Here is a 23286-nt window from a genome sequence, read left to right as displayed (position 1 = left end):
CGGCATTTTAAGAGGTTTAGGAATGCAGGAGGTAGGTGGGGTTTTATGATCATGTGACCGATGTGATTGGCTGTCACATGATCGGAAAGCTCCCAATCGCAAGCAGCCGGTAGCTGTGCCGGGAGCGCAAAGGGCGTGCCTCTTTGCAAAGCTGCATTTGCACTATTGAATGCAAACATGCTGCTGCTCGATGTCAAGTCCCACCCCCCGAAAGGCCGCATTTTTGCGTACGGCTGGCACCAAGGAGTTACGTTTACCAAATGTCCGGTCTGAAGTTTCCATAAAGTGGTGCATGTGAGACCGTATAAAAAAAACAGGGCTTGCACAAAGAAAGGGAATAAAGAGGATAAGAGAGATGGCCCCCATGAAGGGTAATTGTGCAAAGGAGTGGTCCAAAGATGCAGCCATATCGCTTTTGTCTCGAGTAAACAATTGAATGGGGTGGAATATGTTAGCAGCCAGCCAGTGGAAAGCTAGTGCCTCGGCATAGGAGAAAGTAACCCTAGTAGTGAGGGGGTTGGTGAACTTGACTCACTCCCTAGCAATCGGTACCCCACATATTCCGAACTGGACTCAGGCAATTGGGAACCTACGGACCAAGCCTGGAAGGTACAGGAAGAGATAGAGAGGAAGCAAGAAGTGGATCCATGTAAAGTATTCAAACTTGTTAGCAATAGAGGACTGTTCTGTGTTCTCACATCGTCACTGGGAGTGAGGTGGCAAACATGGCTGTGCTGTTGGAGCATGACACAGGCTTTGCTGTTTCCCCTCAGAAATGCTGCATTCATATGGAAGGAGAAGTTGTATGGTTACACAGTGCTTTACAGTAAATTTCTCAATGTACCAAGTGGAACTGTGCAAGATGAAAGGCTAGCTTCTAAGTTGGGGTGCCGTTTTAGTGCTGACTTTCGCATAACTGTGGCCCCCATGCATCTGCTCCCAGGCATTAGCGAGCATATTCCCACATTGGGCAATAAGCCCCACCCACAGTGTGAACTCTTTGCCCTAGTTTAAAACACCTTTGCTGCAAACCTTAAAGCGGAGTTCCACCCAAAATTGGAACTTCTGCTCATTTGCTTCTTCCCCCCCCCCCCTCCAGTGCCACATTTGGCACCTTTCAGGGGGGAGGGGGGAATGGGTACTTGTTTTTGACAGGTACCCTTCCCCACTTCTGGGAGACAGCGCTGCGGCGCCATTCACCAGAAGTTCCGTCCTCCTTCTTCTTCCCCTGCCGCAGAGTCTATGGGAATGCGCAGCACGCATGCTCAGTAGGGGACCGGCTGTGAAGCCAAAAGGCTTCATTGCCTGTTTCCATTAGAAAGAATGGCGGCGGCAGCACCCAGCAGTCAATTCGAAAATCGGCTGGGGTGCTGTCATCGAGGGCTCCCTGGACAGGTAAGTGTCTATATATTAAAATTCTGCAGCTACAGTATTTGTAGCTGCTTACTTTTATTTATTTTTTTTCTCCAGGCAGAACTCCTTTTTAACTTTTCTGCCTGTTTCCGCTCCTCCTGCTTCTATTTCTAGAACTACTTTTCTCAACCCTTTTAACATGGAGGAACCCCTTTACAAAACATTCCGGTCTCAAGTAACCCCTGCTAATATTTATTATGTCTGCATTTCACAGTACATTACCCTGAACAGTAGGTTTAGGACAGGGGTCAAGTTCTGGGAAACAAAGGTTTTGGAACTGACCCAAAATCCCCCCCACCTCAAAAATAAAAAGTGTGTGTGTATATATATATATATATGTGTATATATATATATATATATACCTTTTGAGGAGGGAGGGCCACTTTAGTGACTTGGTAACCGGTCGCGGGCTGCAATGAGCGGAGAGGGCAGATGACAGGTCTGTGTCGACTCAGCATATGCAGAGCAGACACAGCCCGCTCTACTCTATGGGCCCTCCGATCCGATCCACCCAGACAGAAAGGGACAGATCCCCTTCTGTTTTTTTAAGTGGATTGGATTGGAGATAGGCGGGTGTAAACAGACTTTACATCTGCCACTCTATAGAGATGAATGGAGGGTCTGATTGGGTCTACCTGAGAAATAGACAGGCGGACCCGGTCAGACCAATCGTGTAAAGGAGGCCTAAAGCTCCTTTCACATGGATGTACTGCAGTTTACCTGCACCTCAACAGATTACTGCAGGTATCGCTGGCTGCTGTTGTCCCCCAGGCGGGTATGGCTGGTGGCTGCTGCTGGCTGTCCTCAAGAGCTGGTACTGCTGGCGGGTACTGCTGGCTGGCACTGCTGGTGGGTACTGCTGGTTGATACTGCTGGTGGGTACTGCTGGCAGGTACTGTTGGCAGATACTGCTGGTGGGTACTGCTGGCTGGTACTGCTGGTGGGAGAACTGCTGGCTGGTACTGCTGGCGGGTACTGCTGGTTGATCAGACCAATCCTGTAAAGGAGGCCTACAGCTCCTTTCACACAGATGTGCTGCAGTTTTCCTGCACCTCAACTGAATACTGCAGGTATCGCTGGCTGCTGTTGTCCCCCAGGTGGGTATAGCTGGTGGCTGCTGCTGGCTGTCCTCAAGAGCTGATACTGCTGGTGGGTACTGCTGGCTGGTACTGCTGGTGGGTACTGCTGGCAGGTACTTCTGCCTGGTACTGCTGGCAGATACTGCTGGTGGGTACTGCAGGCTGGTACTGCTGGTGGGAGAACTGCTGGCTGGTACTGCTGGCGGGTACTGCTGGTTGGTACTGCTGGTGGGTACTGCAGCTGCAGTAGAGAGCAGAGCAAAGTGCATTTGGTATCACTCCGCCTGTGACAGGAGTCGGCGCTATAGAGAAAGCATTGGCTCCCCTTCCTCTAGTGCCGGCTCCGTTCCTTCAGTTCCTTCACAGTGATGCTCAGGGATGGCAGGTCGGGAACCTGCAATCTGGGCTTACTGACCCGCCAATCAAGAGCAGGAGGTGGCGCTAGGATTCTGTTGGGGGGCACCAGGAAACGCAAACGGAATTCCTGCTGTGGAAAAAGTGCAGGAACGCTGTTCCCATGCGTTCTTGCAGAACTCGAACCCTGGTTTAGGATATAACACTAACTAATAGAATAAGAAATTTAGCATACTTTCTGTCTTTTACACCCACAGCTGTTCTTACAACATTATTTTAGTAATATTAATGACATTATACAAAAAAATAAATGACCAGAAAAGAAACCAACAGTAAAATTGTAGCCTTGTCTTTCATGGTTGTCAGTGAATTAATGCCTACTTACATTGATGGTCAGAGGAAAAGTGCCCTCTTACACCGGTGGTCTGGAGATATACACCCATTAGATTGGCGATCAAGTGAAGAGGTACCCCCTTACATTTATGGTCACGGCAGAAGGACCCTGTCAGGGCACCAGATTTAGGAGAAGGACTCTAGGACCCAGCATCCCCACCAGCCCTTCTCATGGGCCTTTATAAGGAAGCCTGTCAGTGGTTGAAGTTGCTGATTTATTTTCAGCATGTCACCTGTGTTCCTTGCTCCTAGTTTTTGACCCAGCTTGTTCCTGACCTGTCTCCTGCCTGTCTCCAGTCCCTGACCCCGGCTTGTCTCACATATACCCTCTGCCTTCTTCTTGTGTTTGACCTTGGCTTCCACCTGACTTCGTCTGCACCTGCTTCCCACCTGGATTCCTAATCCCAGCTTGTATTGACTATCCTACTATGTCAGTGATTCTACAGACCTGTCACATCTCCTGACACTTCCCCTTAGACTGGTGGTCAGTGGAAGAGGCTTCCCCTTAGACTGGTGGTCAGTGGAAGAGGCTTCCCCTTAGACTGGTGGTCAGTGGAAGAGGCTTCTCCTTAGACTGGTGGTCAGTGGAAGAGGCTTCCCCTTAGACTGGTGGTCAGTGGAAGAGGCTTCCCCTTTGACTGGTGGTCAGTGGAAGAGGCTTCCCCTTAGACTGGTGGTCAGTGGAAGAGGCTTCTCCTTAGACTGGTGGTCAGTGGAAGAGGCTTCCCCTTAGACTGGTGGTCAGTGGAAGAGGCTTCTCCTTAGACTGGTGCTCAGTGGAAGAGGCTTCCCCTTAGACTGGTGCTCAGTGGAAGAGGCTTCCCCTTAGACTGGTGCTCAGTGGAAGAGGCTTCTCCTTAGACTGGTGCTCAGTGGAAGAGGCTTCCCCTTAGACTGGTGCTCAGTGGAAGAGGCTTCTCCTTAGACTGGTGCTCAGTGGAAGAGGCTTCCCCTTAGACTGGTGGTCAGTGGAAGAGGCTTCCCCTTAGACTGGTGCTCAGTGTTAGAGGCTTCCCCTTAGACTGGTGCTCAGTGGAAGAGGCTTCCCCTTAGACTGGTGGTCAGTGAAAGAGACTTCCCCTTAGACTGGTGGTCAGTGAAAGAGGCTCCCCCTTAGACTGGTGCTCAGTGGAAGAGGTTTCCCCTTAGACTGGTGCTCAGTGGAAGAGGTTTCCCCTTAGACTGGTGCTCAGTGGAAGAGGCTTCCCCTTAGATTGGTGCTCAGTGGAAGAGGCTTCTCCTTAGACCGGTGCTCAGTGGAAGAGGCTTTCCCTTAGACTGGTGCTCAGTGGAAGAGGTTTCCCCTTAGACTGGTGCTCAGTGGAAGAGGCTTCCCCTTAGACTGGTGGTCAGTGAAAGAGACTTCCCCTTAGACTGGTGCTCAGTGTTAGAGGCTTCCCCTTAGACTGGTGCTCAGTGGAAGAGGCTTCTCCTTAGACTGGTGCTCAGTGGAAGAGGCTTCCCCTTAGACTGGTGGTCAGTGAAAGAGGTTTCCCCTTAGACTGGTGCTCAGTGGAAGAGGTTTCCCCTTAGACTGGTGCTCAGTGGAAGAGACTTCCCCTTAGATTGGTGCTCAGTGGAAGAGGCTTCTCCTTAGACCGGTGCTCAGTGGAAGAGGCTTTCCCTTAGACTGGTGCTCAGTGGAAGAGGTTTCCCCTTAGACTGGTGCTCAGTGGAAGAGGCTTCCCCTTAGACTGGTGGTCAGTGAAAGAGACTTCCCCTTAGACTGGTGCTCAGTGTTAGAGGCTTCCCCTTAGACTGGTGCTCAGTGGAAGAGGCTTCCCCTTAGACTGGTGCTCAGTGGAAGAGGCTTCCCCTTAGACTGGTGCTCAGTGGAAGAGGCTTCTCCTTAGACTGGTGCTCAGTGGAAGAGGCTTCCCCTTAGACTGGTGGTCAGTGAAAGAGACTTCCCCTTAGACTGGTGGTCAGTGAAAGAGGCTCCCCCTTAGACTGGTGCTCAGTGGAAGAGGTTTCCCCTTAGACTGGTGCTCAGTGGAAGAGGCTTCCCCTTAGACTGGTGCTTAGTGGAAGAGGCTTCCCCTTAGACTGGTGCTCAGTGGAAGAGGTTTCCCCTTAGACTGGTGCTCAGTGGAAGAGGCTTCCCCTTAGACTGGTGCTCAGTGGAAGAGGCTTCCCCTTAGACTGGTGGTCAGTGAAAGAGGCTCCCCCTTAGACCGGTGCTCAGTGGAAGAGGCTTTCCCTTAGACTGGTGCTCAGTGGAAGAGGTTTCCCCTTAGACTGGTGCTCAGTGGAAGAGGCTTCCCCTTAGACTGGTGGTCAGTGAAAGAGACTTCCCCTTAGACTGGTGCTCAGTGTTAGAGGCTTCCCCTTAGACTGGTGCTCAGTGGAAGAGGCTTCCCCTTAGACTGGTGCTCAGTGGAAGAGGCTTCCCCTTAGACTGGTGCTCAGTGGAAGAGGCTTCTCCTTAGACTGGTGCTCAGTGGAAGAGGCTTCCCCTTAGACTGGTGGTCAGTGAAAGAGACTTCCCCTTAGACTGGTGGTCAGTGAAAGAGGCTCCCCCTTAGACTGGTGCTCAGTGGAAGAGGTTTCCCCTTAGACTGGTGCTCAGTGGAAGAGGCTTCCCCTTAGACTGGTGCTTAGTGGAAGAGGCTTCCCCTTAGACTGGTGCTCAGTGGAAGAGGTTTCCCCTTAGACTGGTGCTCAGTGGAAGAGGCTTCCCCTTAGACTGGTGCTCAGTGGAAGAGGCTTCCCCTTAGACTGGTGGTCAGTGAAAGAGGCTCCCCCTTAGACTGGTGATTAGTGGAGAAGTGTGGTTCTCTTACAGATAACAAAGTCACTGGTGTTGAGGCATAATTATTTGAGAGGCACAAACTGCTTAGTGCTCACGGAACACCTAGCAACCTTGTGAGTAACCCTGATAGAGAAAGGCTGCACTAGAATATAAAATAAACTAAAAGACACAAGAGGCATGAAAACGGGTATGGTGCTTCCGATTTACAGAGAATAAAAAAGGTTTTTGACGTTAAAAGGTATCCTGCTGCTGACCACCTTTCTGAAAGTACTAATTACCTACCTGTCATAATGATATTCTGGCTTATATACTTTTAGAAACCATTTGGCTTAAAAGGTGAGTCAGGCCAGAATCTTTACGTTTTTACTGCTCTGTGGGGCTTCATTAGAGATTCTCCCTCACATTATATCTTATAAATGGCATACACCTATAACAAGGACATTATTCAATGTTAGTTAGAGCAGCACAGCTTGTTTGTATCTCCAGGTGCCCCTTATCTGCATAGACAGATTGTTAACCTTTTAAAGTGAAAATAAAGGTCCCCTGCCTGCACTCCTCGTTGATTGCCTCAATAGCAAGTCGCTTCCTATGGGGGCACTTGTGGAGACTAGATCCTAAACTGCCCTGTCTGCATCTATAGACACAGACAGCGTAGCTTGGTCCTGCTTCCTCATCATGGGATTTGACATCAGCAGGAGTCAATGACTCCCTCTGCTATCAGTTTGCCCTGTGAGGAGGAAGAGAGCGGAGAGAGCCGTTGCTCTCAGGCACAGCACTGGATCAAGATAGGGCTCAGCTTTAGCTAATATCAAATTTCCTGCGGCACTATCGCAGTCCCGTTATAAGTCGCTGACCCCCCTTAGTAGTATAAAAAAATAAATAAAAATTCCATTAGTAGTATTATTTCTTTTCTTTATTGGATATGTTTTTTTTAAAAAAAAATCCCTATAGTGATCAAATACCATCAAAAGAAAGCTCTATTTGTGTAAACAAAAATGATACAAATTTTGTTTGCATACAGCATTGCATGACTGTGCAATTGCCAGTCAAAGTAGTGCAGTAAGGAATAGCAAAAAATGGCCTGGTCATGAAGGGGGTAAAACCTTCTGGAGCTGAAGTGGTTAAGCGATTGTGCAGTTCTCTGTACATATTGGGAGCCCCCCCCTGTACATATTGGGAGCCCCTCCCCCAATGCCTGGGTCACACCTATGCATTTTTTGGTGCTTTTTGCAGAAACGCACTATAGTTAATTTAACATGGTTTCCTATGGGACACGTTCACATTTATGCATTTTTCAGCCGCTGCATTTTTGGAAACGGTCAGGGACTTCTTTTTTTTTCAAAAGCAAAACGGTGCTTTTTTGGTTCAATAGACTTCAGCTCTTGTTCGGACTGGCGCAGCTTCAAAGTGGTGCGACTTTGAATTGGACATCCCTGTGCAACTTCATTGCAGCTTGCATACAACTTTTTTAACAGAAGTCAATAAAGGTGTGTTGAAGTCGCCCCAAAAGTAGTGCAGGAACCCTTTTCTAAGTCAGAGCAACTTGAGTCTCACCGATTAGACTGGTTTAATTGCCGTTAATGGGGCATGACTTGTCATGCGACTTTGAACTCCAAACTCCCGACTTGTCTTGCAACTTTGAACTCCTAAGTCGCATGACAAGTCATGGCAGTGTGAACCAGGGCTAGATGGAGAAGCTTCAGAAAAGCATGTAGTGTTTTTTTTTTTCAGCCGCTGCATTTTTGGAAAGGGTCAGGGACTTTTTTTTTAAAAGCAAAACGGTGCTTTTTTTGGTTCAATAGACTTCAGCCCTTGTTCGGACTGGCGCAGCTTCAAAGTGGTGCGACTTTGAATTGGACATCCCTATGCAATTTCATTGCAGCTTGCATACAACTTTTTTACCAGAAGTCAATACAAGGCGTGTTGAAGTCGCCCCAAAAGTAGTGCAGGAACCCTTTTCTAAGTCTGAGCAACTTCAGTCTCACCGATTAGACTGGTTTAATTGCCGTTAATGGGGGCATGACTTGTCACCCGACTTTGAACTCCCAACTCCCGACTTGTCATGCGACTTTTAAATCCCAAGTGGCATGACAAGTCATGGCAGTGTGAACCAGCGCTAGATGGAGAAGCTTCAGAAAAGCATGCAGTGTGTTTTTGCCACAATTTTACCACGATCTGCGTTTTTTAATCTGCTTAAAAACAAATTTGCAAAAAAAAGCATAAAAACTGCAAAACGCATAAAAAAATGTGTCAAACGCACTGCCAAAAGCACGTCGGAAACGGATCGAAAGCAAACTGTACAGATGTGAACCAAGCCTAAGGCCCCTTTCACACTTATGCGAATCGATTTTACAGCGATTTTGCTGTGATTTTGCGGTGCGGTTTTGACGCGATTTTGAAAGCAATGGCTATGGCTCAAAACGCAATCAAATGGTGCCAAAGTAGTGCAGGAACTACTTTGAAGTCGGTGCGACTTCAAAACGCACTGATATGAATGGGGCTCATTGAAAATAATGGAAAACGACTTGTCACGCGATTTTGCGGTCCAAAATCGCGGGACAAGTCGCACTAGTGTGAAAGGGGCCTAAATGGTATATACATCATGGGGGTACTCTGTAATGATGATACCATATATTGTCAAAAGTTTTGGGACGCCTGCCCTAACACACACATGAACTTTAATGGCATCCCAGTCTTAGTCCGTAGGGTTCAATATTATATATCCCTCATACAATGGTCAGCCTCCCTCCTATGTATTTACTACAGTTCACCAGCACTGCTGTAGCTCTCTCAGGCAGGGCAGCGCTGCTGTTCGCTGTGTGACCAGCAGGTGTCGCCGCCGGCCCTAGCTGAGTCCCGGTATGACACACACGTGGTGCAGGCTGTTCCCAGGCTCGGAGCACAGACAGCACTGCAGCAGCAGCAGCACCGAGCACAGAGGGACAGCTCCTCCAGACGGGATGGTGAATGGAGGGCTCCTTGTCACTCCTCCGCGTCTCCCGGCTCCTGTGACCTCACCAGCAGCAGCCTTCCCTGTAAGTGCCATGGCAGGATGTCGGGGACAGGCGGGGGTGGGGGGAAAGGTATTCTTCAAGGAGGACCTCACCCTCCAAGCTGGCCGGGTAATGGTATGATCTCCTCAGCACCGTCTACTCTACACTGTGTGTGCCAGGCGACTGGGCACACCCATTATGGGGAGGGGGGGGGGGTGCAGCCAGCTCCATGGCAATGCCAGGATGACCCCCCCCCCCCCATAGTCCTATTATCCCCCCTCCATAGTCCTATGATCAGTCCCTGTGATGATGACTGGGGAAGTCTGGCAGGGACTGATAAGCAGATCTGTGTGACAGGAGGGTGTGGCTGGGATGACATTGTATGTCAGGGCTGTCCCCTGTACATGGGGGGTGTACATACACCTGGAGGATGGATATATATATATATATAGGACACATGGAGGATGGGGGGGGGTGGGGGGAGAAGAGCCACCCTTATACTATTGTCAGCCGGCTATGTGCTGAGCTCTGCCTGTAATGGAAGGAATGTACAGGATGTCAAGATCGCCATAGCAACCAGGTTGTCAGATTCCGGCTGGCGAAAGTTAGATTCTGATTGGTTGCTAAGGGATACTGCACCCTAAGCATCAATCCGAGCCGTCACCCATAGCAGCGGTGAGACCTCATAAACGCCCACGGCAACCGCTGACACGTCTGGAGCTGGGTGCAGGCGCCAGGTGGCCTATGTTAGTGAATGGAGATGCGGCGCCTGTACGGATACAGGTGTGCGGGGGCGGGTCCAAGACATGAAGTGCGTACAGCCGCCGCATCTCCATTCACTAACATTGGCCGCCTGCACCCGGCTCCAGACGTGTCAGCGAACGCTTAGCAACTGAGGCCTCATTTACACAGGTAGTGACACACATGCGTTTATAGGACTCTTCTCAATTGGAAATAAACGTATGGACACAGATATAGACGTATGGACACAGATATAGACGCATGGACACAGATATAGACGCATGGACACAGATATAGAGGGGTGGACACAGATATAGACATATGGACACAGATATAGACACATGGACACAGATATAGACGCATGGACACAGATATAGACGTATGGACACAGATATAGACGTATGGACACAGATATAGACGCATGGACACAGATATAGAGGGGTGGACACAGATATAGATGTATGGACACAGATATAGACACATGGACACAGATATAGACACATGGACACAGATATAGACGCATGGACACAGATATAGACGCATGGACACAGATATATAGACGCATGGACACAGATATATAGACATATGAACACAGATATAGACGCTGGACACAGATATAGATGTATGGGCACAGATATAGACGTATGGGCACAGATATAGACGTATGGACACAGATATAGACATATGGACACAGATATAGACGTATGGACACAGATATAGACGCATGGACACAGATGTAGAAGTATGGACACAGATATAGACGCATGGACACAGATATAGAGGGGTGGACACAGATATAGATGTATGGACACAGATATAGACACATGGACACAGATATAGACGCATGGACACAGATATAGACGCATGGACACAGATATATAGACGCATGGACACAGATATATAGACATATGAACACAGATATAGACGCTGGACACAGATATAGATGTATGGGCACAGATATAGACGTATGGGCACAGATATAGACGTATGGACACAGATATAGACGCATGGACACAGATATAGACGCATGGACACAGATATAGACGTATGAACACAGATATAGACGCATGGACACAGATATAGACGTATGGACACAGATATAGACGTATGGACACAGATATAGACGTATGGACACAGATATAGAGGGATGGACACAGATATAGACGTATGGACACAGATATAGACGTATGGACACAGATATAGACGTATGAACACAGATATAGACGCATGGACACAGATATAGACGTATGGACACAGATATAGACGTATGGACACAGATATAGACGTATGGACACAGATATAGAGGGATGGACACAGATATAGACGTATGGACACAGATATAGACGTATGGACACAGATATAGACGTATGGACACAGATATAGAGGGATGGACACAGATATAGACGCATGGACACAGATATAGACGCATGGACACAGATATAGACGCGTGGACACAGATATAGACGTATGGGCACAGATATAGACGCATGGACACAGATATAGACGCATGGACACAGATATAGACGCATGGACACAGATATAGACGTATGAACACAGATATAGATGTATGGACACAGATATAGACGTATGAACACAGATATAGATGTATGGACACAGATATAGATGCATGGACACAGATATAGATGCATGGACACAGATATAGACGTATGGGCACAGATATAGACGTATGGACACAGATATAGACGCATGGACACAGATATAGACGCATGGACACAGATATAGACGTATGAACACAGATATAGACGCGTGGACACAGATATAGACGCGTGGACACAGATATAGACGTATGGGCACAGATATAGACGTATGGACACAGATATAGACGCATGGACACAGATATAGACGCATGGACACAGATATAGACGTATGAACACAGATATAGACGTATGAACACAGATATAGACGCTTGGACACAGATATAGATGTAGGAACACAGATATAGACGCATGGACACAGATATAGACGCATGGACACAGATATAGACGTATGAACACAGATATAGACGCATTGACACAGATATAGACGCATGGACACAGATATAGACGTATGGACACAGATATAGACGTATGGACACAGATATAGACGTATGAACACAGATATAGACGCATGGACACAGATATAGACGTATGGACACAGATATAGACGTATGGACACAGATATAGACGCATGGACACAGATATAGACGTATGAACACAGATATAGACACATGGACACAGATATAGACGCATGGACACAGATATAGACGTATGGACACAAATATAGACGCATGGACACAGATATAGACGTATGGACACAGATATAGACGCATGGACACAGATATAGAGGGGTGGACACAGATATAGATGTATGGACACAGATATATAGACGCATGGACACAGATATAGACGTATGGACACAGATATAGACGCATGGACACAGATATAGAGGGGTGGACACAGATATAGACACATGGACACAGATATAGACACATGGACACAGATATAGACGCATGGACACAGATATAGACGCATGGACACAGATATATAGTCGCATGGACACAGATATATAGACGTATGAAAACAGATATAGACGCTGGACACAGATATAGATGTATGGGCACAGATATAGACGTATGGGCACAGATATAGACGTATGGACACAGATATAGACATATGGACACAGATATAGACGTATGGACACAGATATAGACGCATGGACACAGATATAGAAGTATGGACACATATATAGACGCATGGACACAGATATAGAGGGGTGGACACAGATATAGACACATGGACACAGATATAGACACATGGACACAGATATAGACGCATGGACACAGATATAGACGCATGGACACAGATATATAGACGTATGAACACAGATATAGACGCTGGACACAGATATAGATGTATGGGCACAGATATAGACGTATGGGCACAGATATAGACGTATGGGCACAGATATAGACGTATGGGCACAGATATAGACGCATGGACACAGATATAGACGTATGGACACAGATATAGACGCATGGACACAGATATATAGACGTATGAACACAGATATAGACGCTGGACACAGATATAGACGTATGGGCACAGATATAGACGTATGGGCACAGATATAGACGTATGGGCACAGATATAGACGTATGGGCACAGATATAGACGCATGGACACAGATATAGACGTATGGACACAGATATAGACGCATGGACACAGATATAGACGCATGGACACAGATATAGATGTATGAACACAGATATAGACGCATGGACACAGATATAGACGTATGAACACAGATATAGACGCATGGACACAGATATAGACGTATGGACACAGATATAGACGTATGGACACAGATATAGACGTATGGACACAGATATAGACGTATAGACACAGATATAGAGGGGTGGACACAGATATAGACACATGGACACAGATATAGACGCATGGACACAGATATAGACGTATGAACACAGATATAGACGTATGGACACAGATATAGACGTATGAACACAGATATAGATGTATGGACAGAGATATAGATGCATGGACACAGATATAGATGTATGGACACAGATATAGACGCATGGACACAGATATAGACGCATGGACACAGATATAGACGCATGGACACAGATATAGACGTATGAACACAGATATAGACGCGTGGACACAGATATAGACGTATGGGCACAGATATAGACGCATGGACACAGATATAGACGTATGGACACAGATATAGATGTATGGACACAGATATAGACGTATGGACACAGATATAGACGTATGAACACAGATATAGATGTATGGACACAGATATAGATGTATGGACACAGATATAGACGCATGGACACAGATATAGACGCATGGACACAGATATAGAGGTATGGACACAGATATAGACGTATGAACACAGATATAGACGCGTGGACACAGATATAGACGTATGGGCACAGATATAGACGCATGGACACAGATATAGACGTATGGACACAGATATAGATGTATGGACACAGATATAGACGTATGGACACAGATATAGACGTATGAACACAGATATAGATGTATGGACACAGATATAGATGCATGGACACAGATATAGATGTATGGACACAGATATAGACGCATGGACACAGATATAGACGCATGGACACAGATATAGACGCATGGACACAGATATAGACGTATGAACACAGATATAGACGCGTGGACACAGATATAGACGTATGGGCACAGATATAGACGCATGGACACAGATATAGACGTATGGACACAGATATAGATGTATGGACACAGATATAGACGTATGGACACAGATATAGATGTATGGACACAGATATAGACACATGGACACAGATATAGACGCATGGACACAGATATAGACACATGGACACAGATATAGACGCATGGACACAAATATAGACGTATGAACACAGATATAGACGCATTGACACAGATATAGACGCATGGACACAGATATAGACGTATGGACACAGATATAGACGCATGGACACAGATATAGACGTATGGACACAGATATAGACGCATGGACACAGATATAGACGTATGAACACAGATATAGACGCATGGACACAGATATAGACGTATGGGCACAGATATAGACGTATGGACACAGATATAGACGTATGGACACAGATATAGACGTATGGACACAGATATAGAGGGATGGGCACAGATATAGACGTATGGACACAGATATAGACGTATGAACACAGATATAGACGCATGGACACAGATATAGACGTATGGACACAGATATAGACGTATGGACACAGATATAGACGCATGGACACAGATATAGACGTATGAACACAGATATAGACACATGGACACAGATATAGACGCATGGACACAGATATAGACGTATGGACACAAATATAGACGCATGGACACAGATATAGACGTATGAACACAGATATAGACACATGGACACAGATATAGACGCATGGACACAGATATAGACGTATGGACACAAATATAGACGCATGGACACAGATATAGACGCATGGACACAGATATAGACGTATGGACACAGATATAGACGTATGAACACAGATATAGACACATGGACACAGATATAGACGCATGGACACAAATATAGACGCATGGACACAGATATAGACGTATGAACACAGATATAGACGTATGGACACAGATATAGACGTCCCACCGGGAGACCTGGGCATCCTACCACCACCGCTGCCGTACAGAAGACCCGGTGTACTGCGTCTCCATGTAAAAAACCCGGAAGTGATGTCATGACACTCGGTACTTGGCGCCAAACTAAAAAAACTGACAGCATTTAAAACAGCCAAACTTGGCGTTTTGAATGCTTTTTGGTGCCCCCCAGATCCCTCCACAAGAGAACCCTTTACAAAAAAAAATAAATGATTTTTTACATGTCCGAAAATATCAGCAGATATCGGCCGATACCGATATCCGATGACCAAAATATTGATATTGGCATTAAAAAAACGATATCGGTCGATCACTGGTGGAAATGCTTAGTTATCAGCACCAATACCGGTGTATTTTGTTGTATGGGCTCAAATCACAACGCACAAAAAAATAGGTATCGTAATTGGTATCAGCGAGTACTTGGGGAAAAGTACCGCTATTTGCTCTGAAAAAACTGGTAGCAGTTCACCAGTACTGCAAATGCACAGAAATGCATGTAAATGCACCACAACGCACTGCAGTGCACATAAAAAAAGACGGAAGTGACCTCAAAAGAAAAAACGCACCACAAATGCATGTAAATGCACGTAAAATGCACATCACTGCGCACAGAAAATCGCACAGTAAATGTGCAATTTGTGGTATGAGTGGGCGCGTTGGGTTAGAATTCATCCTTTGCGTTCACCTGAGTTTAGAGCGAATAGAATTCTGTGCATCCAGAGCGGAGAACGCTTGTAAGTGTAAGTACCCATGATTCATTGCAACATAAATTGCGGTGTGTTTTCCCCCGCCCAGGAAGTCTGCAGGCAGGACCAGGACAAGGAGTGGGCAGGAGGTGACGGTTGCCCTGGGCGCAGTGGTTTACTGTAGGGATGGGGGGTGCCTTTCTTCTGTTGTAAGACTGACAGTAGTGACAGCGGCAGTGATTTTAGCAGGTAAGCGACTGCTGGGGGTAGGATCCTCTAAGTTTGTACAGGATGAACAGGGGTGGGGGGTGCAGTTTGGCATCTTTGCCTTGGGCGCTGGGTGACCTTGTCCTGGCATGTCCTGACTGCATAGGCTGTTTCCTGAAAAAGGTGAACTTGGCCTTTAAGGGCTCCTGCACACGGGCGCCTGAGCCCAAGCAATGTAAATTCCAGCGTAGTTTTCCCATCCAGGAAGCCCAGGTGCTGCGTACAGCCGCCCATAGACATGAGTGTGTATGGCTGTCGGTATACACTTGTGCAGGGTACAGGCCTATTCTAACAACAGAACCTACCTGTGTATACCAACATACAGCCATTCATTGTCTATAGGTGTCTATAGGTGTACGCAGCACCTTGTCAGTGGAAATATGCTGGAATTTACATTGCTGCCACGCAGGTGCCCATGTGCAAGAGCCCTAAAGGCTAAGTTCACCTTTCCCAGAAAATATCCTATGCAGTCAGGGGGCCCTGGTAGATATTAACCACTTGGGCTCCGGAAGGTTTTGCCCCCTTCATTACCCAGCCATTTTTTGCTATTCAGCACTGCGCTACTTTAACTGGTAATTGCACAGTTATATAACTCTGTACACAAAGGAAATTTATATCATTTTTTCACACAAATAGAGCTTTCTTTTGTTGGTGTTTGATCACCACTGTGTTTTTTACTTTTTTATTATATAAACTAAAAAATACCAAAGATTTTGAAAATTGTTCTACTTTCTGTTATAAAAAATATCCAATAAAAAAAAAAATTGAATTTCTCCATAAATTTTGGACAAAACTTATTCTGCTACGTCTTTGGTAAAAAAAAATCCCAACAAGTTGTATATTGATTGGTGTGTGTGTGAAAGTCATAGCGTCTATAAACTATGAGATATATATACTTGAATTTTTATTATTTTTTTATACCACTAATGGTGGTGATCAGCGACTTATAATGGGACAGTGATAGCGGGCAGTGGGAGACTATGACACTGGGGGGAACTGACCAACTGACAATCACATCACCAGTGACATTCAGGGCCGGTTTACACATATGCGATATCAGACATCGCATGTAATTCACACCAGTGTTAATTTCGTCGACTAAAACCGACTAAAACGTTTTAGTCGACTAAATTAACACAATTTTAGTCGACTAAAATACGACTAAAATTATTCAGATGACTAAAATATGACTAAAACCAACATGGCATTTTAGTCAAAAGACTATAACTAAAACTAAATTGAAATTTGCTGCCAAAATTAACACTGGTGCATGCTCAAAGCTTAATACCATAAATAATAACATATTAGATTTTTCACTCCAGGACCAGCAGTAGTATATAATGAGTTTGGAAATTGTAGAGAAATGCTTAGTAATGCATTACAAATTACAATTGAACTACACCCATTCGATTATAGATGACTAAAATGTAGGACGTTTTAGTCGACTAAATACGACTAAAACTAAAACACTTGCAGAAGACTAAAATGGGACTAAAACTAAAATGCCATTTTAGTCCTAAGACTAAGACTAAAACTAAATTGAAATTTGCTGCCAAAATTAACACTGATTCGCACCACACTGCTGTGCAAATCACATGCGATGTCTGTGCGATGCAAATTCAACAATACAGATTGCATGGCTGAATTTGCATCGCATTTGGTCACAGAGCCCTTTTTTTGGTCCGCACCAGAATCAGATTGCATGGGTGTTCACACCTATGCAATCTCATTCCTGTCCGAACTTACAGTTCGCGCTTCGGTTTGTGAACTAATCGGGGGGTGTAGTTAACTTTGTAATGACACTCCCAGCGGTTCGCATATGGCAGTGTGAACTGCCTGCGAGTCGTGTGCGATGTGGGAATCCGCAGTGGATTTGCAGGGTTCTCACATCGCACCAATGTGAACCGGCACTAATACAGTGATATTACTATACTCTGTCGCTGTACTGTACACTGGCTATGAAGGGGTTAACATCTCAGGTAATCAAGGGGTTAAGAGTCGGTTCACACTATGGCGACACAACTTCGGGGGCGATTAGTGAAGTCGCCGTGCACCACGACTTCGGCGCGAGTTGCACGGACTTCACATAATGGAAGTTAATGCAAGTCGCTCCGACTTCGATCAAAAGTAGTGCAGGAACTATTTTCTAAGTCGGAGCGACTTGAGTCGCTCCTATTAGAATGGTTCCAATTGCACTGAATGGACTGCGACTTGTCGGGCGGCCAAGTCACGGTAGTGTGAACCGGGACTGACTGTGTGCTTAACAAATGTACATTTGTGTAATGTGTGCTGTGTTTTACTAAGTATCTCTTTGTTTCTTCTCCCTGCTTTGCAGATTGGAGTTGATTTACTAAAGACAAACAGACGGTGCACTCTGCAGGAGCAATTGCTCCAGACCTTAGTAAATGAGCAGAAGCTCTGCTGACTTCCATCATCCAATCATGTGCAAGAAAAAATTGTGTTTTTTTTTATTTCCCTGGCATGTGATTGGGTATTCTTTGCAGAGTGAAGCTTTACCTCATTTACTAAACTGGAGCAAGTGCACTTGCAGAGTGCACAGTCTATTTACCTTTAGTAAATCAATCCCATTGTTCCCTCTGTACAGAGCCCTGTGTTGACTGGACACAGCTGATCAGCAGGTCCCAGCCATGAATCATTGGCCGGTATCTGATGACAAAATCCCCCTGTGTCCAATCACAGCAGGAGTCTGTGGGCGGGAGCGTGCGCTCCCTGTACCCGGAACCGGCCAGGTACGTCACTGTGTCTGTACGGGCCACCTGTCCACAGTATATTGCGGGCGGGTGGTCCTTGAGTTGTAAAATGTTCATTAATGTTATGGTCATACCTGTAGGCCATTAGGGCCCCCCCCAGAAGCCTGGCTGAAAAACTCTCAGTTAGCAACCCTCATGTCCTGCCTTGTTGCTAGGATGTAAAAACTTGGTTTTCACCCTTGTCATGCTGGGAGTGGCCGCCCAACTCTTTTCACGTCCTAACAATAAGCCAGGCCATGAGGACTGGGAGATTTTCTGACAGGCTTCCATGGGAACCCAAATGGCCTGCAGGTATGACAATACAATGAATTGTGGAAAACTGAACAGATTAATAGCTATGGGGCGCTTTGAGTGCATGGGATGGTTTCTGGAACTTAGCCTTTATGTGTTAGAACTTGATTGGGAGGCATAACGTTTGTTTAGAGGTCTCAGATAATTCCTCCTCAGTCACGCGGCTGCACGGTGTACACAGGAGCGAGATTTCTATACCCAGGAGTGTACAGATCAATGGTATTAAAGAGAAAAAAATTCCTGCGCTAAGCTCAAAAAAAAGGAGAGAGAAAATATGGTGGACTGCTGCAACTCAGGCAACCCAGACACCGGGCCGGTAACAAATCTCAAATACAAAAAAGCGCACTGTCCCTTTAAATTAATTTGACAAGCGAATGTGGTAAAACAAATCAATCCTAAAAATCACTAATATATGGAATCATGAATTGAGTGCAAAATAAGCAAATTGTGAATAAAGGTCAAAATGTGCAAATAAATGCAATAGTGCAAAATAAGCAATAAATGAATAAAGTCCAGAATATAAAAATAAATGTGATGCAATGACTTCAAATAATAAAAGGACCGCCACAAAAAGTCCCTTAATATAATGCAAAGTCCTTGCGCAGTTGATGGTGATTAAAGTGCTCGGGGCTTCAGCCCTGGAAGGTTTACCCCCTTAAAGAGGTTGTAAACTCGTTTACATTTTTTTTTTTTTTTTTACAACCTGCAAGAGAAACACATAATAAGCTAGTATGCATCGCATACTAGCTCATTATGAAATACTTACCTTAGAACGAGCCCCCGCCGTGCCGCTCACTCACCTGTATGACGAGCGACATGTTCAGTCGCCCGTCTTCCGGGATCGCGGCATCCGGCCATCTGATTGGCCGGAGCCGCGGTGACGTCACTCCCGCGCACGCGCGCGGGAGCCGACAGTCACGGCACGGGGCTCTGAAGGAACGGCACGATCAGCCGTTCCTTCAGAGCGCATGCGCCAGTGACGTCACTGGCTGCATTAAAGGTAAATATCTCCTAAACGGTACATGTTTAGGAGATATTTACAGTACCTATAGGTAAGCCTTATCATAGGCTTACCTATAGGTACAACTTCCCAAGGAGGGTTTACTTCCTCTTTAATGACCAGGCCATTTTTTGCAATACGACACTGTGTTACTTTAACTGACAATTGTGCGGTCGTGCGACACTGTACACAAAAATAATCAATGTCCTTTTTTTCCTACAAATAGAGCTTTCTTTTGGTGGTATTTGATCACCGCTGCTGTTTTTATTTTTGCACTTTAAATTAAAAAACAATAATTTTTACTTTATGATATAAAACATACCCAATGAAAAAATGTAAAAAATCAAATTTCTTTATCAGTTTAGGCCAATATGTATTCTGCTAGATGTTTTTGGTAAAAAAAAAAAAAAAAAAATCCCAATAAGCGTATATTGATTGGCTTGCACAAAAGTTATCGCGTCTACAAACGATACAATATTTTTATGGAATAATTTTTTTATTTTTATTTTTTTACTAGTAATGGTGGCGATCAGCAATTTTTAGTGGGACTGCGACATTGTGGCGGACAAAGTGGACACTAACTGACACTTTTTTGGAAACCGGTGACACTAATACAGTGATCAGTGTTCAAAATAAGCACTGTAACTGTACTAATGACACTGGCAGGGAAGGGGTTAATATCAGGTGCAGTTAAATGTGCTCCTAGGGAGTGCTTTCTAACTGTGTGTGTGGGGGATGCTTTAACTGGGGGAAGACAGAGATTCATATTCCTCCTTAGCAGTAACACAAGATCTCCATCTTCCTCTCTTACAGAATGGCGTTTACATAGGCAGACCGCCGTTCTGCCTCTCCTAAAAACAGTCGAGGGTTACCGGCGAACATTGGGTCTGCCGGACCCGCTGATTGGCTCCTGCTGTTTCCAATCACAGCGGAAGCAGGTCACTGACGGCGTGCGTGCGCCCCAGACCCGGTACACGAAATCACGCACCGGTACATGATTTCACGCAGGAGGGCCGCCTTGCCGCAGTATATCTGCGTGGAGCGGTCCAGAAGAGGTTAAACAGTGCTTAAGTGCTCAAAAATGCTCCTTCAAAGAACAGGATGGCCACTTACCAAACAGTATTGATCCCGAATTACAGGAATCAAGATTGCATAAACTCCATCTCAAGGCAAGAAGCTCCCAAAGACAACCAAAACACAATAATATGTGTCCTCGTTAGACTGCAATGGACTATGAGAACCGGCCCTGATGACATCAGAGAGGCAATCTCCACAGAAACATGTGTAAGAGGGAAGCAGGGAAAACCTCATACTACAATGTAGCCAGATTGTCTTTATTCAAAAAAGAAAGCTGCACTTACATTCAGACAGTATATAAAAGGCATGGGATGGTAGGCCGTAATAGTAGTAATAGTAATAATAAAAAATACCAACAATTTATTATAAAACCATAAATAATAACACCAGACATTGAGTTGGATAAATAAGGCCGCAGACATTTATTAGGCTCGGTTCACACTTATGCGATGCGGGAAGGCTGCGAATTCGCAGCCTGTTCCCGCATCGCAAACGCACCCTTGGCAGTTCACACTTCCATATGCGATACGCTGGGGGTGTCAATGTAATGTTAACGACACCCCCATTTTGATCTCATATCGCAGTGCGATCTTACAGTTCGCACAGGATCAGATCGCACAAGTGTGAACCACTATGTGATCCGATCCTGATGCGGCTCCAAAAAAGGGTCCTGTGCGACTTTACTACGGGTGCAATGCGAATTTTGCCATACAAAGTGTATGGCTGAATTCGCATCGAACACCCGATCGCATGTAATGAAGGAGCAGTGCGCTCCGATATTACATGCGATCGCCGCAGCCGCACATGTGTGAACCGGCACTCACTGGTTTCAACTTTTAGTAAATAAAACACATCAAACATCATAACAAAACTTAAACGACCCAGTTACTACAACTCAGCTTGTATAAACAACAGATTTTGTTTACCTTATCACCCAACGTATATGGGTCCTTTCACATGGCCGCTCCGTGTGTCCGCAAATCATCCAATCCGTTTGCGGATGATTTGCGGACATAATGTAAGTGAATGGCATTGCGGATGTCAGCGGAATACCATCCGCTGACATCCGATTTTCCTCCTTTCAGTTCTGTTCCATTTTTACGAATGGAACAGAACCCCATTTTTTCTTCCGTGTAAAAAACGGAAAGGAAGGAAAATCGGATGTCAGCAGTGTCATCCGCTGACATCCGCAATGCCATATACTTACATTATGTCCGCATATCATCAGCAAACGGATGGGATGATATGCGGGCACACGGAGCGGATGACAGAAATGTCATCCGCTCCGTGGAAAAAAAAAAGTCCCGCAGCGGACCTTTCACACGGAGCGGCCGTGTGAAAGGACCCTAAAACCAAAGATATCATACACTCTGTCCCCCTCTGCCAAAGCAGAGGTGACCCTACCATGTAATAATTTGGCTGCGACAAACCAAGGGGAGGGAGGGGAACACCACAGTCTATGATTCTGAGGTGATTGAGCTCTGATAGCTGGGATACCTGCTTTAATACCCCCAGAACCAGTTCTGGAACAAACCGGTGGGCATCCAGGCGGGAGAAAAGAGTGGGAAGAGGCCTTATTCCAAACTAAAAATAGGGTTAAGACTAAACTCTCCAGATACTCGGCCTGTTCTGCCCAGATACCAGCCTAAAGAGCGGGAAATTTGAGCGGGAAGGGGGCTAATTTGAACTCCGAGCCAAAAGGTCAGCCTGACCGCTTACCTCAGAGTGACAGAGCTAAATCACAGACATAAATTAATCTTTATTGGATTAAATTTAACCACTTGCCGACCGCCGCACTACTATCTACGTCGCCGCCAGCCCCTCACAGGTAAACTGACGTAGGGCTACATCGCTTGCTTGTGAGGGTCTAGGGAGCGAGCGCGCGTCCCCTGGAGGCGCGCTCCTGCGTGGTCACGGACCCCCCCCGCGCGTGTGACCGGCGGACCCGATGTCCGCCGGCCACTCTGCGATCGGCGAGGGAGAGGGAGAATGTCAGGCAGCTTGTGTAAACAAGCTGCCTGTCATTCTCCTCAGTGTAAAAACACTGATCACACGGATCTACTATGTAGATCCGTTGATCAGTGTCCTTACAGCTCAAGCCACAGCCAATCACAGTAGAAAGCACGCCCCTAGGGACACACACAGCCCCTCCCTCTCAAATAAAGTTAACCCCTTCACTACCAGTGTATTTTTACAGTAACAGTGCATATATATAGCACTGATTACTGCAGTAATGTCACTGGTAACCCCAAAAGTGTCAAA

General features: G+C 45.9%; 1 protein-coding gene across 7 annotated transcripts in view; it reads left to right on the top strand.

The window, feature by feature from the left end:
• The first annotated feature begins 8867 nt into the window (after positions 1-8867).
• JAKMIP1 (janus kinase and microtubule interacting protein 1) overlaps positions 8868-23286 on the top strand; it is a 292916-nt gene continuing 278497 nt past the window's right edge. For 5 of the 7 annotated variants that reach the window (XM_082266553.1, XM_082266552.1, XM_082266555.1 and 2 more), the window contains exon 1: positions 8869-9026. The gene's annotated coding sequence lies outside the window, so the exon portion shown is untranslated. Of the gene's footprint in view, positions 9027-23286 lie in introns of all 7 variants that reach the window. The other 2 variants (XM_082266556.1, XM_082266551.1) reach the window with 1 other exon arrangement.

The sequence above is a fragment of the Pelophylax lessonae genome, assembly GCF_965119305.1.
Source record: "Pelophylax lessonae genome assembly, chromosome: 1".
Taxonomy (NCBI): Eukaryota; Metazoa; Chordata; class Amphibia; order Anura; family Ranidae; genus Pelophylax; species Pelophylax lessonae.
Note: the sequence above shows the minus strand (reverse complement) of the source record. Positions and strands in the feature narration are given on the sequence as shown.